Source organism: Sminthopsis crassicaudata, chromosome 1 (genome assembly GCF_048593235.1).
Source record: "Sminthopsis crassicaudata isolate SCR6 chromosome 1, ASM4859323v1, whole genome shotgun sequence".
In the NCBI taxonomy this organism is placed as follows: Eukaryota; Metazoa; Chordata; class Mammalia; order Dasyuromorphia; family Dasyuridae; genus Sminthopsis; species Sminthopsis crassicaudata.
This window is the reverse complement of record NC_133617.1, coordinates 130,697,477-130,713,957: the sequence shown is the minus strand read 5'-3', so window position 1 is coordinate 130,713,957 and position 16,481 is coordinate 130,697,477. Positions and strand designations below refer to the sequence as shown.

General features: G+C 35.3%; 1 long non-coding RNA gene across 1 annotated transcript in view; it reads left to right on the top strand.

The window, feature by feature from the left end:
* Positions 1-894: 894 nt before the first annotated feature.
* The window catches only part of LOC141552913 (uncharacterized), a 49,945-nt gene continuing 34,358 nt past the window's right edge, over positions 895-16,481 (top strand). The window contains exon 1 of the long non-coding RNA XR_012485254.1: positions 895-1,523. This is a non-coding gene — a long non-coding RNA (uncharacterized LOC141552913). The remainder of the gene's footprint in view (positions 1,524-16,481) is intronic.

Genomic DNA, 16,481 nt, shown 5'->3' with positions numbered 1-16,481 from the left:
TACTGATTTATCTTAAAAATGTAATGTTAACTATATATTATTGAATTGTGTTTATTTTGTTAAACATTACTTAATTATATTTTGATCTGGTTTTTCTACCAGGAAGGAGTGTTGTCTGCCACATGCACAAAGGTGTGTTTGACACATCTGGTCTAGAATATTATGACCACTGCAAGTTTTGAGTAAAAGCAAAAGATCATTGCTAATATGTTTTTCCATTTGTTTAAGTTTAGGTAAGAAGTCAGAATTTTATGCTACAAACATATGATATAATATGATATAATCCACCATATAATATAATATGATATAGTATAATATAAAGTAATATAATTGCATATATACATAACCTCTCCATTAGTCATCTAATTAATTTTATTATCACTTCATATTTTATTTTTTTCTTTGGCCTTAGGAGTATTACCAAGGAATTTTAAAATTCATTAGTGTCTCTGAACACTCACAGAAAATCTATAAATGATTTCTTAATGATTATCACTAATCAGTATTAAGCTTTCTTAGTATGGATAAACATTATCCTATGAATATTTTTTATTTTAGTAATTTAAAAGAAAAATTTGATAAAACCATTTTCTTTTTAAAAGAAATATAATTTTTAAGATAAGATATAAAACATTTATTATAAAACAAACCAAGGATAATGAATGCATTAAATTAAATTAAATTCCTTAGATCTTTTGTGTTTGTGAATACAGGTTGCGGTATTACAAAACAAAGACAGTGAGAACTGCTCTAGCTTAGCCAAAAGCAGGGATGAGAACAACTTTGAACTGGTTTTGCAGTTGAAAAGCTACAATGACTAGGAGAAAACTTGGCAATTTGGATTTGAGCAACCTTAACCAGAGGCTATCGCAGAAGGGAAACATTATAATCACTTTGAGGTACCACATCTCATGCCAGCATTTGTATCAATTATGCAAATTCTTCTTTCTTCTGTCGAGCCTCTCACTGAATATCTTTTCCTGTTAGAATTCTTACAAGGTGCTAAGTCACCTTAATGGATAGAGACAATAATTATCTAATTTAGCATGGTACTTAACAGTTCTCTAATTCAGTAATATATTTCCTAGAATTCCACAAGATTCACACCTTTAAGAAAACATACTTTTAAGGAGCTCCCACAAGCCCAGGGAAAACCCACAATCCCACTCTTGGAGAAGGAGTCAAGATTCATTCCCACTTCCACCTTTGTGCTGAAGCTGGGAGAGACAAAGGAAAAGCAGCAAGAGCTCTTGGAAACCAAGGAGAGAGAAAGGCCTCCAGAAAACTAGCCGAGCCCCAAGTGAAGGAGATAAGATTTTGGAAGAGACAATAAAGGATTTGGACTTTAACTACTGGCTGCATTTGAGGTGATTATTGAAACTGAACTGAAACTAAGGCTGCCTCCAGAAGCTCCCCAAGAAACCTACTCCCAGAGAATGATTATATTTTTAAAGAGAACGACATTGCATTTTCTTGTGTCAATCTTATCGATTTATGGAATGGAGCTTTCAGGATATATTAAGGTAATATTCCAAAGAAAACAAAGTGAAGTTGTTTTTTTGTTGTTGTTGTTGTTGTTTGTTTTTTTTTTTTTGCCATCTTCCCTCTTCCTTCTACTTTCCTACATACTTTGTCTAGGGGTGCTGGCATCAGGACACTCACCAAGTTCAATGCCAAGACTCATATGCAATGTAACCACCAAAGGAAAATGGTTAAGACAAACTATTAACAGGAGGAACTAAAAAGGAGACAGAAAATTCTTCTGAAATCCTTATAGATCTAATGTTACATTGATGCTATAATGTTTCAGACTTTATTAAGCAACTGAAAGTTCTGCTATGTAGATTTATAGAAGAGGCTAGAAATTTGCTTCCAGAATTTCATAAATAGCCACACTTTATCAGCATAGAATTGTATTTGTACATGACTTAGACATTTAGACAAATGATTCTGAGCATTTGAAATGATCAACCTATATCAGTCTCAGTATCACAAAAAAACTTGTTTCAGCCAATATATCCATGGAGTTGTGAGAAGTTTTTTGCGCATGTTAATGCTCAAATAATAGAAGTGTAATGTTCAGACTAGCTTTCTGGGGGACCTCAAGATCAGCCCAAGTCCTTGGTCTTAGTGGAGAAGTGATGAAGGCAGGACAGCCACCACCAGCCGGTCAAAGATGGAATGTCTGTAATTGACTTTATCCTCAGTTTAAATACCCTATTACAATTACATCAATTGTAGAACTATTATATCACCTTGCTAAGTACTAAGTATATGTAAACTAGATCACCATTGTCTCATAAATTCCATTGAGTTAACACCTTGTTTCAAGTATATGTTTCCAAAGTTCCACCCTCTACATCTGCTTTCTTTTGTTTTAGAACACAGTTAGTCACACCCTCCCTGACTTCTCAGTAAAGGAGGTGAAAACACCGAAGAGGAGGTGATCATGCCCTCGCTGACTTCTCAGGGAGATGAGAACACCAAACCAGATATTGTTAGCAGGTTTCCTCTGGGCTGAATGGTCTTATTTGAAACAGGTATTAGTAATATAACTCAGGCTAGTAGTGATGTAACAAACAACATGAATCAACATGAGGAATTATACATGTCTATAAGTCCTAGAAGGAGGGTATAAAAATAACAATCACACATACACCTTCTTCAGCAGCCAAGAGATAGTCCAAAACCAATCTATTGTCCATTACTTCATGTATCAGGAATCCAATGATTACTGCAAAATTTGAAGTCCTGAAACAGTCTCATCATGTCTCAGGAAATTTAATGATTCCTGCTGGTTTTAAAGTCCTGCAGCAGTCTTATCATGTCTCAGGGAATCCATTGATTATTGAGGATTTTGAAGTCCTGCATCAGTCTCATTAACAATTTTTTATACTCATGAGGCAATTTCCATAATTGCCATGCTCTTTCAGTGGTGGGCACAGTCAGTGATGGAATCATCTGATGTTTCTTGGGACTTCTCCATCTCTCTCAGATAGACAAGGCAATTATGGCTCATTGGCACCTATCTGATTCCTTCTCTATCTGTAGAGATACAAGCAAATCCTCTCCCCTAAGCAGTTAACCTACCTGGTCCCTTCCTTTCACCACTTTCTGGATCTCTCTCTACATCACCTAGTGATTATCTAAAGATAGTGGGGCTGTTCACATAAGACACTGCCCTTCCAGTGAGTTATAAAACCTATCTGCCAGAGCCAGAGCATTTTTATCAAAAATCAAAAAGTTAATTGTATAAAGAGCCAAATTTAGAAGTCTCTAGGGTTTCCTGTAGCTCCCCTTTCTTTTGTTTTTGGAGGAGTTTCTTGATGTCTCTGTTCTCCTCTCTACTATTTCCTGTCCTTGAGGATTAAAAGATATGCCAGTGGTGTGTAAAATCTGATACTGTGCAAAAAAGTGTGTAAAATATTTAGAAGCATATGCAGGCCCATTATCTGTTTTTATTGCTTGTGACATACCCATAATTGCAAAAGCTTGTATAGGGAATTCAGTGACCACTTGGGCTGTCTCCTTTTGCTGCTGGTATTGCAAAAGTAAATCCTGAAAAGGTATCTACTACAACGTGGATAAAAGATAGATGACCAAAAGATTTCTAATGGGTCACATCCATTTGTCAAATTTCATTGGGTTTCAAACCATGAAGATTCTTCCCTGGAGGGAGTGTAGGAGTGTAGAAAGGAAGGAAAGCTATACAGGCTTTTACTATGCTCCTAGCTTCCTCTTTTGTTATCTCAAATTGCAAATGCAAAACTTGACCAGACTGATGATATTTAGAATGAGATTCTTGGGCTGCTTGAAATAAAGGAGTATTGGCTAACATGATTAGAAGGCTATCTGCCTTTGAATTTCCATCAAAAATTGGACCTGGAAGTCCACTATATGAATGGACATAGAAGATATAAACCTTACCTGGATGCTTTTTCACTTGTTCTTGAAGTTCCTTAAAGAGTTAATATATATTAGAAGCTACAAATTTTATATGGGCTGTGGCAATTCTTTGTACCACACCCACTGAATAGGCTGTATCGGATATTATATTTACATCACCTGGATAATAAGTAAGAGTTAGCATGATAGCATACAATTAATTCTGCTGAGTGGACTGAAAAGGAGTTCTGACTACTCTCTTTATAGTTAAGTCACGAGAGTATATAGCACAAATGTCATGTTTGGATGCATCTGTAAAGATAATTGGTCCTTTTGAACCTTATAAACCTTTTCTTCAAGACTCCATTGCCAATTATGTAATAGTCAGGTTATCTTTAATGGAGACTCATGTGTAAAATTTGTAGCTGTGGCCAATAAAATTTGCCACTATAGGATGGTTTCTCAGCATACATTAATTTATTAGTATAAAAGGTGTATATCTTGTTAGGTCTTATCCCAGGTACTACTCCCTTAATGGCTTTTAATAAAATTCTAGCCACAAGCACTGGATAAGAATTAAGGCTTTGTTATGGTTGTGTTGGGAGGTTCATCCACTCTATCATACTGTGTCCTTCATGAAGAACTGCTATGGGTGCTTCTTTTATAGCAAAAACTGATATTTCCAAGGGTTTCTGAGTGATTCTTTCAACCACATTGGATAAAGCCAGTTCAACTTCTCTCAAAGCCTCTGGAGCTTCTGGTGAGTTTAAATCAGTGTTTCCCCTTAAAATGTCATATATCAGTTATAATTGTTAGATAGTTAAGCCTAACACTGGATGCATACATTGGATATCTCCTATCAATTTCTGAATATCATTTAAGGTATTCAACTTCTCTGTTCTTAAAAAAAGCTTTTGTACTGCAAGCACTTTAGGGTATACTTCATACCCTAAATATTGAAAAGGAGCATGCCTTTGAATTTTTTTCTGGAGCTATATGCAATTTGTAGTTTATTGGTGTTTCTATGGTCTTTTGGAGACATGCTTCTAACATTTGCTCGTCAAGATATCATCCATGTAATATAACAACATAACTTTTGGAAATGTTTTTCTTACTGGAGTAAGAGCAGTAGTAACATACATTTGGCACATAGTAGGGCTATTTTTCATTTCCTGTGGCAAAACTGTCCATTCATAACTTTTATAAGACTCAGTTAAATTAATTCTGGGCACTGAAAAGGCAAATCTTTTCATATCTTACTTATCTAGAAGGATAGAATAGAAACAATCCTTAATATCTATAACCCAAATAAGTAATTCTTTAGACAATTGAGTAGGAGATGGAAGTCCAGGCTGAAGAGTTCCCATAGTTTCCATGTGTTCATTTGCTTTTCTCAAAAGTCCATTTTCCAGATTTCTTTTTTTTTTTTTTTTTTTACAAAAATACAGGGGAATTCCAAGGATTTAGAAAAGGTTATAAGTGTCCTTGGTCAAGTTGCTCCTATACTATATCTAATAAGGCTTGAATTTTTTCACTTGTTAAAGCCCACTGTTCCACCCACACTGGTGTATCAGTTTTCCATTGAATGGAAACAGGTGAGAGTCCAGGCTGGCCTTCAATAGCAGCCCTGCCTAAAAAGCCAAAATACTCATTTGTAATCTTAAGTGTTGTAAGAAGTCTCTCCCTATAGATTGATGGGGATTTTTTCTACTACAAAAAGAATTTTGCCTTCAAATATCCATGCCAAAGGGGTAGCACTAATTTCAACTGCTATTGATCCTCCTCTGCCAGACATATAGGTGTCTGCCTTAATCTTTGGCCAATGACAGAGCCAGCTGGCACCTATAATGACTGTACAATCTGCATCTGTCTCTACTAACCCTCCAAATAGTATGCCATTTACATAGATAGTGAGCATAGGACGATCAGCTGTTACAGCTGCATTCCAGAATATTTCTGGATTCTGTTGCTGGGAGTCAAAATCTGGATAAATATTACCAAATTGCCTATTAGGAGTATGTATCAGTAAATCTGATGCTACTACTTCTCTTAGGTGATAAGTCACACATTATCTATCTGTATTAGTGACTGGGATATTATCTACACCTATCCCAGTTTCCCAAATCAGTATATGGATAGATACTGTTTATAAGCACTCTCAGGAGGTGAAATGGTCAAGCCTACTGTGCCTGGAGGCAAAGGGTCTATAGGCCAGACAGATTTCACCTCTCCAGGGGATATCTCAGTAGTCCCAGCTGTATACAACTTGATTGTCTCCTCTTGTAATACCTTTCTCTCATCAGGTTGCTTCTTGGCTCATTGATCATGTTGGAGTACTGAAGTTCTAGAGACTCTCTGGGTGTAACTTCAGCTGCCATCATGCCCCAAGTGTTTTTTTTTTTTTCTGAGGCCCTGAAGTTGGGCCCCATTTCCTGTTTCCCTGAGTCAATATATATTCTGATGCCCAATGGAAGCCTCTGTTGCATTTAGGACATAGTTTTGGATCTTGTTCTCCCTGTCTTGAATGCCAACACTGAGCTTTCAGATGACTTACTTTACCACATTGAAAGCATCTATGAATCTCTCTGAAAGTCCCTTGCCAAAAGGGACCCTGTCTTCCCATGTTCAGATCTTGAGAAGTCTGCATCATAGTCTGGGTATAAAGGGCATTTATTCCCACTGTGACACAGCATCTTGAGATCTCAAAAAAGGAGCATCCTTGTGTAGTCCTTGTATAATTCTTCAACAAACCTTATTAACATTTTCTTTAGCAAGCTTTCTTATAATTTCTGTTACTGCATTTTCACCAATAGTTTGTATGACAGCTGTCTGTAGAAATCTCATGATGTCTGGTTCATTTGGGCATTGCATCATTTTCATGAAAGCTTCCCTTCTATCTTGTCTTCCTGGAAGGGTACCCCATGTTTTGATAGCAGCAGCAGCAGCTATTTACTACTATGCTACTATACGGTAATTAATCTGTGCTAAAGTTTCACATAAAGACCTAAACCTGCTAGTTGATCAGAGGTGATTGGTATATTAACTCCAGATTGACTATTTTGTTGGGATTGTATTCTACAGAGTTTACTATACTCAGAAAGCCACAACAAATTTTGTCCAGGTTCTAAACATGTCCTTGCTATAGATTTCTAATCATTAGGGATTACAACTTTAAAAGCCAAATTATCTAATAACATCTTAACATAAGATGATGTAGCTCCATAAAGAGTGCAAGCCTTTTTCAGATCTTTTATAATTTCTAGATTAAACAGAATGTATTTTCTTTTTTCTTGACCTGAAGAGTCAACCTCTTCAATCACAGGGTACATTTCTATTTTAAAATCAGATATAGCTTGTCCTTACTCTTTAGCTTTAATTAGTGTCTCATGTCATAGGGGATGGACAAAGCTGCTGCATGGATGGTGCTGATTGTGTCACTGTCCCTCCCACTCCTCCTCCTCCCTCTACCCACGAAGGGGAAATTGAGGGAGGAAGGTCATGAGCTGGGGAATGCCCTAATGGCTCCTGCTGTGAAGTAGCACACTCATTAATTCCATCAGCATTGTACTTAACTCCTTTCTTGTCTAATTCTTCATGCTTTTCAGATACTTTGTCAATACCATCCCTCTCCTGCTCTTCCTTCTTTTTCCTTATTTTAGAACTTATGTAATTCCTTATAGCCAATTGCATTAAGATTTATATACAGATATATAGAATGTTTCCTCAGGAATTGAATCAGGACCATTATTATTGTAATATTCAATTAGTTGTTCTCCTACTAGTTCCCACATATCTGGTTCTAATTTTTAGAGAGCCAAGGAGACATGCACTCTAATATATTTAAGAGTCCATTGATCTGTTTCCAAGTTACCAATGAACCTTGCTTCTTTATTAATTTAATTATGCATTCTATATGCTTCCCTTGGGATGGGGGACACTCTTTTCTTAGTATTTGCCCCATTTTAGCTACTAAATAAAAGTAACTAATTTGAGCTCTTACCAAAGCTTCCTGCTTGTCTATTTTTTATACTCAACCTATTTCTGAGTCACAGGGACTTCTCTACAATCTTGTCAGTCAAACTGCTGAAAAACATATGTCCATGTTTGGATGCCAGGATGTAATGTCCAGGCTAGCTTTCTGGAGGGTCTTGGGACCAGCCTTGGTCTCAGCAGAATAATCACCACAAGAATAGTTAGGAATAAAGTCCAAAGTCTTTATTGTCTCTTTCATTCTCCCAGTCTGAACCAGCCTGCTCCAAACCCAGCAGTCTGACTCACAGTCTGACTCACTGTCCTCAGTTTCTTCCAGCAGTCTAACAGTATGCCAGTCTCCCCCATAGTTCAGGAGGGAGGAAAGCCACCACGAAGCTAGTCAAAGATAGAATGTCCCTGGCTCACTTTATCCTCAATTTAAATACCCTATTACAATTACATCAAATGTAGAACAATTATATCAACATGCTAAGTACTAAGTATATGTAAATTAGATAACCATTGTCTCATCAGTTCCACTGAGTTAACCTTCTTGTTTCAAGTATACTTCTCCAAAGATCCACCCTCTACATAGAAGGATAAAGTAGAAGAAGCAGCATAATACTAAAACAATACTAAGAGATATTCGTGGGTCTGATTCTAATACTAGTTGATACTGAAGCTTTAGTTTTTACAATTTTTTTTCCAACTGGGGTAGGTTTACTCCTTATTAAGGAGCCTAAAGTTCTTCCATTCCTTGGAGCTCACCATATTGGTACTTAATGCAAACACCCAATCAGAGTTTGCTCTGTTGAAGCTCAGAGCTTCTGAGCTCAACTAATCCCTGAACCCCAACATCCTTCAACAGTAATTATTTTGGATGAACGTCCCATTATATGTCTTCTCTTAACATAGATGTTTCAATTTCTTCCTCGATAAAATAAAGAATTTGCTCTAGAATTCTAACCTAGGGTCTGTGAATGTACGTGTGTGTGTGTGTGTGTTTGTGTGTCTATTTGTGTGCATATATATGTGAATGTATGTGTGTGTATATATATATATATATGCATATAAGGTGTGTATATATACATACATACATACATACATACATATACATATGTATACAAAATCTGAGAATGTGTCCATAAGCTTTATCAACCTGGTAAAGAAATCCATGTCTCATAATCAATCAATCAATAAACATTTATTAAACATCTACTATGTGGAAACATCGTGCTAAGTACTAAGCATATAAATAGAGGAAAAATAAAATCTCTTTTCTAATGGAGTTTACAATCAAATGGAAAAGATAAATCTCTCTTGGTCTAAAAATCTATAAGAAACTTTCAGTTCTAAAATTCTGTGCTCTATGTTTATCTGATAGACAAAAGACTTCTGTTCAGACACTAAGACAGGCATTCTGTACAATAAATAGATTAAATAATATAGAATTCAGGAAGTACACTCTTGGACCATTTCAACATTAAATGTATTAGATGCCTACATTATATTTTGATTTATTTGTATCATAAAGCAACAGGAGTTTGAAATAAATCAATGAATAAGCATTTATTACTAGTATTGAACATAGTATGGAGCTCTCTATGATTTTCTATACTTAGATGTTTCTGTGATTAAACTAGCAGAAGATAACTATCTCTAGCATATCAAGATGGCCTTGAAAATATAAAGTCACTTCTATATACAATATAGTCTGAGTATTACTGAACTTATGAGATTATGGGAACCCTAACATAACAATCACAAGTTTCCAAGCCATGTTATATTTCCTTCATTCACTCAGAACAAGATGCTTTGTTTTATGTGTAATTATGCTTTACATATAAAGAGTAGGGTATGAAATGGCTTTGTGTATATTAATATTTAATTATGGATAATATTTTCAAATATCTTTTTCAGGACTCTGTGGTATATCAGGGAAAAGAAAAATCTAATAGACTACAAGGAAGTAGATCCTATTATTTTCATTGTGATTAAAAGTTTAAAAAGATTTAGGATGTTCTAAGCATTAAGGGATGCAAATAGAAAAGTGAAATAATCCCTACTCTTAGAAGCTTTCTCATTTTGCTGGTGCAAATAACGCATTTCAGAAAGAAAAACTGCAAGTCAAATGGAAAGGTTCAATGGTCTTTTTGACACAGTGTCAGAGTAGATGATAATACACTCTTTAATATTAAAATACTTGGTGTTGATGTTGATGAGTAATATCTACTCCTTTTCACCACAGGGGTTGTTCCTCTTAATAACTGTGAAGCCCAAGATAGAGACAAGATTGGTGGTCTGGGAGGCACTGCTACACTTAGTAAAATTGGGTTTGGTGTCCTGAGTTATCTTTATTAGGGTCTTAGGGGAAATGGTAATTGAAGTGATAGTGGCTATTTTTGTTTTCCCTGGCATATGCTGTATATAGTCACACCCTATGACGCCTTGCCATTTTGTTTAGATGAACACTTAATGACATCTAAATAATAAAACTTAAAAATAAAACCTAAAAATAGGTGGTTTGTATTCTTGAAAATTGGATACCATTTAAGGGGTTATATAGGATAGTTAAGTGTCCTGGAAAGAAAATACACATTATCTATAGGGAAAAAAACAACAACAAAAGATTATGGACCATATAAAATTTGGAGTATGTTGTTTTATTTTCATATGGCAATTAGGAGAGAAGGAAATATGAATACAATATAATAGACTCAGAATGTTTTTGTAGCTATATGACTTGAGGTCTTTAGATTAAAGAATCATAACAGAAACAAACAAGGAACTAATTAAGGAAATCACAATAATAAACTTTTTCCCCTTAAAATGATATTTTACAATTATCAGCTGATGAAATAAATTCAGAAACCAGTATAAAATTGGAAAAGAAATACACATCTTGGCTTACTCTAATTCAGTTTGGCTTCAGTTCTGCAGAATCTTACTCTTTTTATTTGCATTTTACAAATCAAATTCTTTCCTTTGAATATACCATATATTAGCTTAAAACAATGAATCCCTTTGGGCAGATAGTCAGATATCAGTAACAAGTAATAAAAGATGAAGAACGAATTCAAAATTACTGAATTACTATAATGCAGCCCTATTGTCTCAATTACTGGGACATTATCTGTAGAAATTTAGTACAGACCACCTCAGTGGTCTCATTTGCCTTGACATTATAGGCAAGTAGGGTATTGGAAATCCTCTGCTATGTGAGGTTACTGAGGCAATTGAAAGGGGTCATATTTAACTTCTTCAAAGTTCAGAAACAGTCCATAGAATTTATAGTTGTCATTCTTTTCTCTGTCCTTGTGATATTAATTTTTTTTTAGCTTTTTCTTTATTGCAAGGACATGGTGGACACTGACAAATAGGTCTCCAGGAATGGGCAGAAGGATCATAGAGACTGTAGTGTGATTTCTAGAGCCCCCATGCTGGGCTGCCAAAATATACTGTCCACACTAGGTCTCTGGAGTTTCTTGGGACCAGCCCAAGTCCTTAGTCTTAGTAGAGGATTGATGAAGCAAGAGACCCACAAGGATAGTCAAAGATGGAGTCCATTTATTTCAAGTCCTCTCAACCCCTAAATACCTTGTGAAAGTGCTAACTATAAGCACCCTGCTATTAATATGTAAATGCCTCTCTTTACTGTAAGTATCCCTTGCTTCAAGTAGAACACATGTGGTCACACCCCCCTTGACTTCTCAGGAAGGATGAGAGGCCACAAGGGGAGATGAGAGCTGAACCAGACATTGTCAGCAGGTTTCCTCTGGGCTGAAGGGTTTTATACCTCACAGAGAGTTCCCCCACTGTCTGTGACTCTCTACAGACCTCCAATTTAGACCTTGAATGGACTTGAAAGATTATGTAGTCTATTCTTTTATTTTTCAAATGATTCATGTCTCCATTCATCTTCAACTAGTTACCAAGAATGATTTATTCTACTTCCATAATATTCCATTATATTTTCTCCATTCATACTGGAATAGAACCAGAAAATGCAAAGTATACTGGAAGAGGTGTATAAAGTGTAAGAATACTGGAGATGTAAGAAAAGACCAATTACTAATAGTTTTAAATACCATACTGAGGAATTTTAATTTAATACAGAAGTAATAAAGGGACATTGGGGTTAATTAAAAGTGTGTATGTATGTATATTCCTGTATGTTCATGTGTATGTATGTGTATTGGGGTGAGGGAAGAGCATGTTTAATAACAAGAATTATGGTTTAGGAAGATTACTCTGTCATGAGTAAAGGATAGAATGAGAAAAGGCTTGAGTCAGAGTGCCCAAGCAGAAAACTATTAAAATAGTCTAGGACTGAAATAATGAAGACTCTCACCAGAGTGGTGGCTATGTGAGTGGTGGGAAGGGGACTATATAAAAGATATTTTGAAGGTAGGAATGACAGAATTTCCAAACATTTATTCATCTCCTACCATATGCCAGACATTTAATAAGCACTAGGTATATAATTAATAAATGAAAGAGATTTCCTGCTCTCAAGAATCTTACAATCTAAAAGGGGAGACAACAAACAAAAAGAGTCAGGAAAGGGTGGGGAATAATCTAGGGGGTATTTGGTTCAGGGGCATCTTGTTCTGTGGAGTTGAAACCAGGCAGGACAAGAGATACAAAATGGAGTTTCTTCTTCCTATTAAAAAAAAGTCATTGGGGGAAGTTTGCTCTCATTTCCTCCAATAATAGAAGAGTATTGACTGAGGAAGGTGATGCCAAGATTTAGCCATATGGTGGTGAATATAGACATGATGAGCTTATGCTGGGTCATATTGTTTTATGGAACTGAAATAGAGTAGCAGATCAAAAATGCGAATGTATAGAGTGAATGAGAATGAGCAGTTTGGATGATACTGAGCTTATAAACCTAAGTGAATGAAAGTTGGTAGTTCCCTAAACTAAGCATAAGGAAGCATAAAACCTTCAAAAATAGGGTTTTTTTTTGAAAGGAGAATGATCTTTTTATTAATTTTATAATTATAACTTTTTTTGACAGTACATATGCATGGATGATTTTTTACAACATTATCCCTTGCACTCCATTCTGTTCAGAATTTTCCCCTCTTTCCCTCCACCCCCTCCCCTAGATGGCAGACATTCCCATACATATTAAATATGTTATAGTATATCCTAGATACAATATATGTGTGCAGAACCAAATTTTTTTTTATTGTTGTTGCAAAGGAAGAATTGGATTCAGAAAGTAAAAATAACCTGGGAAGAAAAACAAAAATTACACTCATTTCCCAGTGTTCCTTCTCTGGGTGTAGCTGATTCTGTCCATCATTGAGTGATTGGATCTAAGTTAGATCTTCTCTTTGTTGAAGATATCCACTTCCATCAGAATACATCCTCATACAATATTGTTGTTGAAGTGTATAATGATCTCCTGGTTCTGCTCATTTCACTCAGCATCAGTTCATGTAAGTCTCTCCAAGCCTCTCTGTATTCATCCTGTTTGTCATTTCTTACAGAACAATAATATTCCATAACAAAGAATAGGGTTTTATTGGAGAAGGTTTCTCTTCAAAAATCCATTTCCTGAGATATTCATTTAGTCATCAATCATCTTCAACATAATGTTTCATTCATGGGGATCAATTAGGAATTGTTGGGTCATATGGAACTTCATAAAGAGGTCAACATGCTTGTCCAACTCCACAGCACTTTCCCCAGACCAGAAAAATTATAGAAAATTTGGATGATGGAAGATCATGGAATGAAAGATACTGAGTTCTGTTTTAAACATGTTGAGTTTGAAATAGTTATAGAATATTTATTGGAGACATCCAAAAGACAGTTGGTGATATGAGATAGAAACTCTGTAGAGAGGTTAAGGCTCTCTCTATAGAAACAAGAATAATTTGCAGAAATGATGGGAGAGGATGAGATTAACAAATGAGAAAGTATGGAAAGATAGATCAAGACTGACCATTGGGTGTATAGATAGATAGATAGATAGATAGATAGATAGATAGATAGATTGTGAATGTGACCAGGATGAAGATCCACCAGGAATGGATTGGCATCTAGGAGAACAAAAGGAACAATATCATAAATACATAGAGAGAAATGACTATCTGGGAGAAGAGAGTGATAGTGCAGAAAGTACAAGAAAGAAAAAGATTGCGGGGTGGGGAGAGACCACTATATTAGCACAGTTCTCTATACAGAGTTGGTGTTTAATAATTGTGTGAGGGGATAATCGGGAAAATTTCCGATTTTCTGGTATGGGGAAACTCTTGTGGAATTGGACAAGCATTTTGACTTCTTGCTGAGAGACATGAACTTAGACAAAATGACTCAACAATTCTTAATTGATCTTCATGAATGAAGCATTGTGCTGTAGATGACTGATGATTGAATGAATATCTCAAGTGATGGATTCTCGTAGAGAAACCTTCTCTAATAAAACAATGACAAATAACTTTGACCTTATTCTTGAAGACATTTCTTTTGGAAAGCTTTTCTAGTACTTTCTGCTTCTTGGATTTTCAGCAAGGTTGGGAAAAGTTTTATCTTCCCTCCTCAACTCAGCAATAATGAAGGCTTGTCGGTCAAGCATATAGGAATGACAACATATACTTGCCTAGATGAGTCTGACTTCTGTATGCTTTTGTTTCCTTCTCTGAAAATAGATTGGTGAATAGAAATCCAGAAAAATGGTCATTTGCAATCTTGGTAGCTACTTTATCAGGCTAAGAGTTTCTGATTTGGATGATAAGGTGATTCCTGCAACAATAAGTTTCTCAGAGGAGATTTAAGCACCACCAGGAAACTCCTACATAAGAGATGTGAAATGTAAAGTGCCCAACTGGCCAGGAGATCTAGACCTTGTGAGTTGTTCAAATTGTAGCTGAATGTGAAATATTTGTCTACCTGTTTCCCAAAGAACCTTTACCTTTTTAGAGATGTAATTAGTGTAATGTGCTATTGGAAAAGGTTTCTTTCATTTTCTAGAGTTATTGAATACTTTTTAGTTCTTTTTGACTTATTTTCTGTACTAAAAAAAAAAGAACAGCTGTGCTGTTTATGATCTGCTATTTATACTTTACAATGAGTACATTGAATAAGAGACTCTTTAACCATATTTTGAGCAAACTCTAAATATGAGCTATATATGTTTTACTTTAAATATTTGCACATCGTTTCACTCTGGGAAGGAGCAAAGACAGAGAACAACCTGTTCCTATGCCTCTTGGTATCTAGGTCCATTTAATCCAAGAACCCTTTCTTTTTCTTGTTCTTCATCTTGCTCCATTGGTTAGGGTTACAAACTTTTGTCAAATTGAATTTAAATCCAATTCTAATATTCTATGATTTTTGATGTGGGATACTGCAGTTGGGAACTTGTATGTGTTGATGATTTCACTTTGAAAATCTCCTTTGCAGAGTAGGAAAAGTTAACTTGAAGATCACTGAGGGAATATACCAGTTTGTATGGAGAAATTGTTCACTGAGTCAAAAATGCTCATTAGCAATACAGAGAGAAATCTTGTGACCTAGGTCACATAATATCCAATGATGCATTGTCTAATGAGGACATTTGTAAGAACATTCCCAGTACTATAGTTCAAACCACAAAGGAATCTCTCCAACCCACAACTTCATACTTCTCTCAAACTGACAATGCATTAATACAACCACTACATTGGTATAGTTTTTCCAGATGATTAGAGGATCATTACTCAGACATTAAATTCTCTTCATTTATTCCTTCCCAACCAACCGTCCACACTAGTGGAAGACTTTGCATTCTCTTCTCTTCCCTATTCCCAGAAAGGAAAGTTACTGGGTCTTATCCTCTGAGATTTTATATTATTTTTGACATGCTAATATGCCACTAAACCCTACCAACATTCTAACCAGAATTTGAACTGAAGGCTTAGTTATGGTTTTAGTCTAGTACCTTCTTCTGTCTTCTACATAGTATGTGTTGTCTGCTATTTTATCATTTAGAATACAAAGTTTTTTCTTTATCCAAGGAAACATTGCATTCATGTGTATATTAGAATATATTTTATGCACATATACATATATGAGTGTGTGTTTCTTATTGCCTATATCATTATTTCTATTTTTTGAAACAATAATCATGCACTCTATTTTGTTTTGCTTTTTCTCCCTCAATTTGGATGTTAAAAAACTTAGAAGCAATATGATCTCCTTTTTTGCTAGATCAAAGTAATAGGTAATGGAGATGTATTGCAGTAGTTAGATCATAGGAAAAGCCAAAAATTAAACAGTGCAAGCTGATTTTACACTTGTTGTGCTACCTGGAACCATTCTACCATAATTTTTATCTTATTAGTTTATACAATTATTCTTTTCCTAAAGAAATTCTAGAACTTTAAAAAAAATTAAATCTAATGACATTTAGCAGGTAGAAATTAATAAAACAACTGACTCACCATGTATATGTTTTTCCTTTTTAAGAAGGAGTTCTAATATACACATAAATGTAATGTTTCTTTGGGTAAAGAAAAGTTCTTTGTATTGTTGTACCAGTCCCCAATGATATTGGTATGGCTAGATAAGTTGTTTGAATTCTTGTAAAAGTCAGCAATAATATTTGTATGGCTTTGGGCAGTCATTTG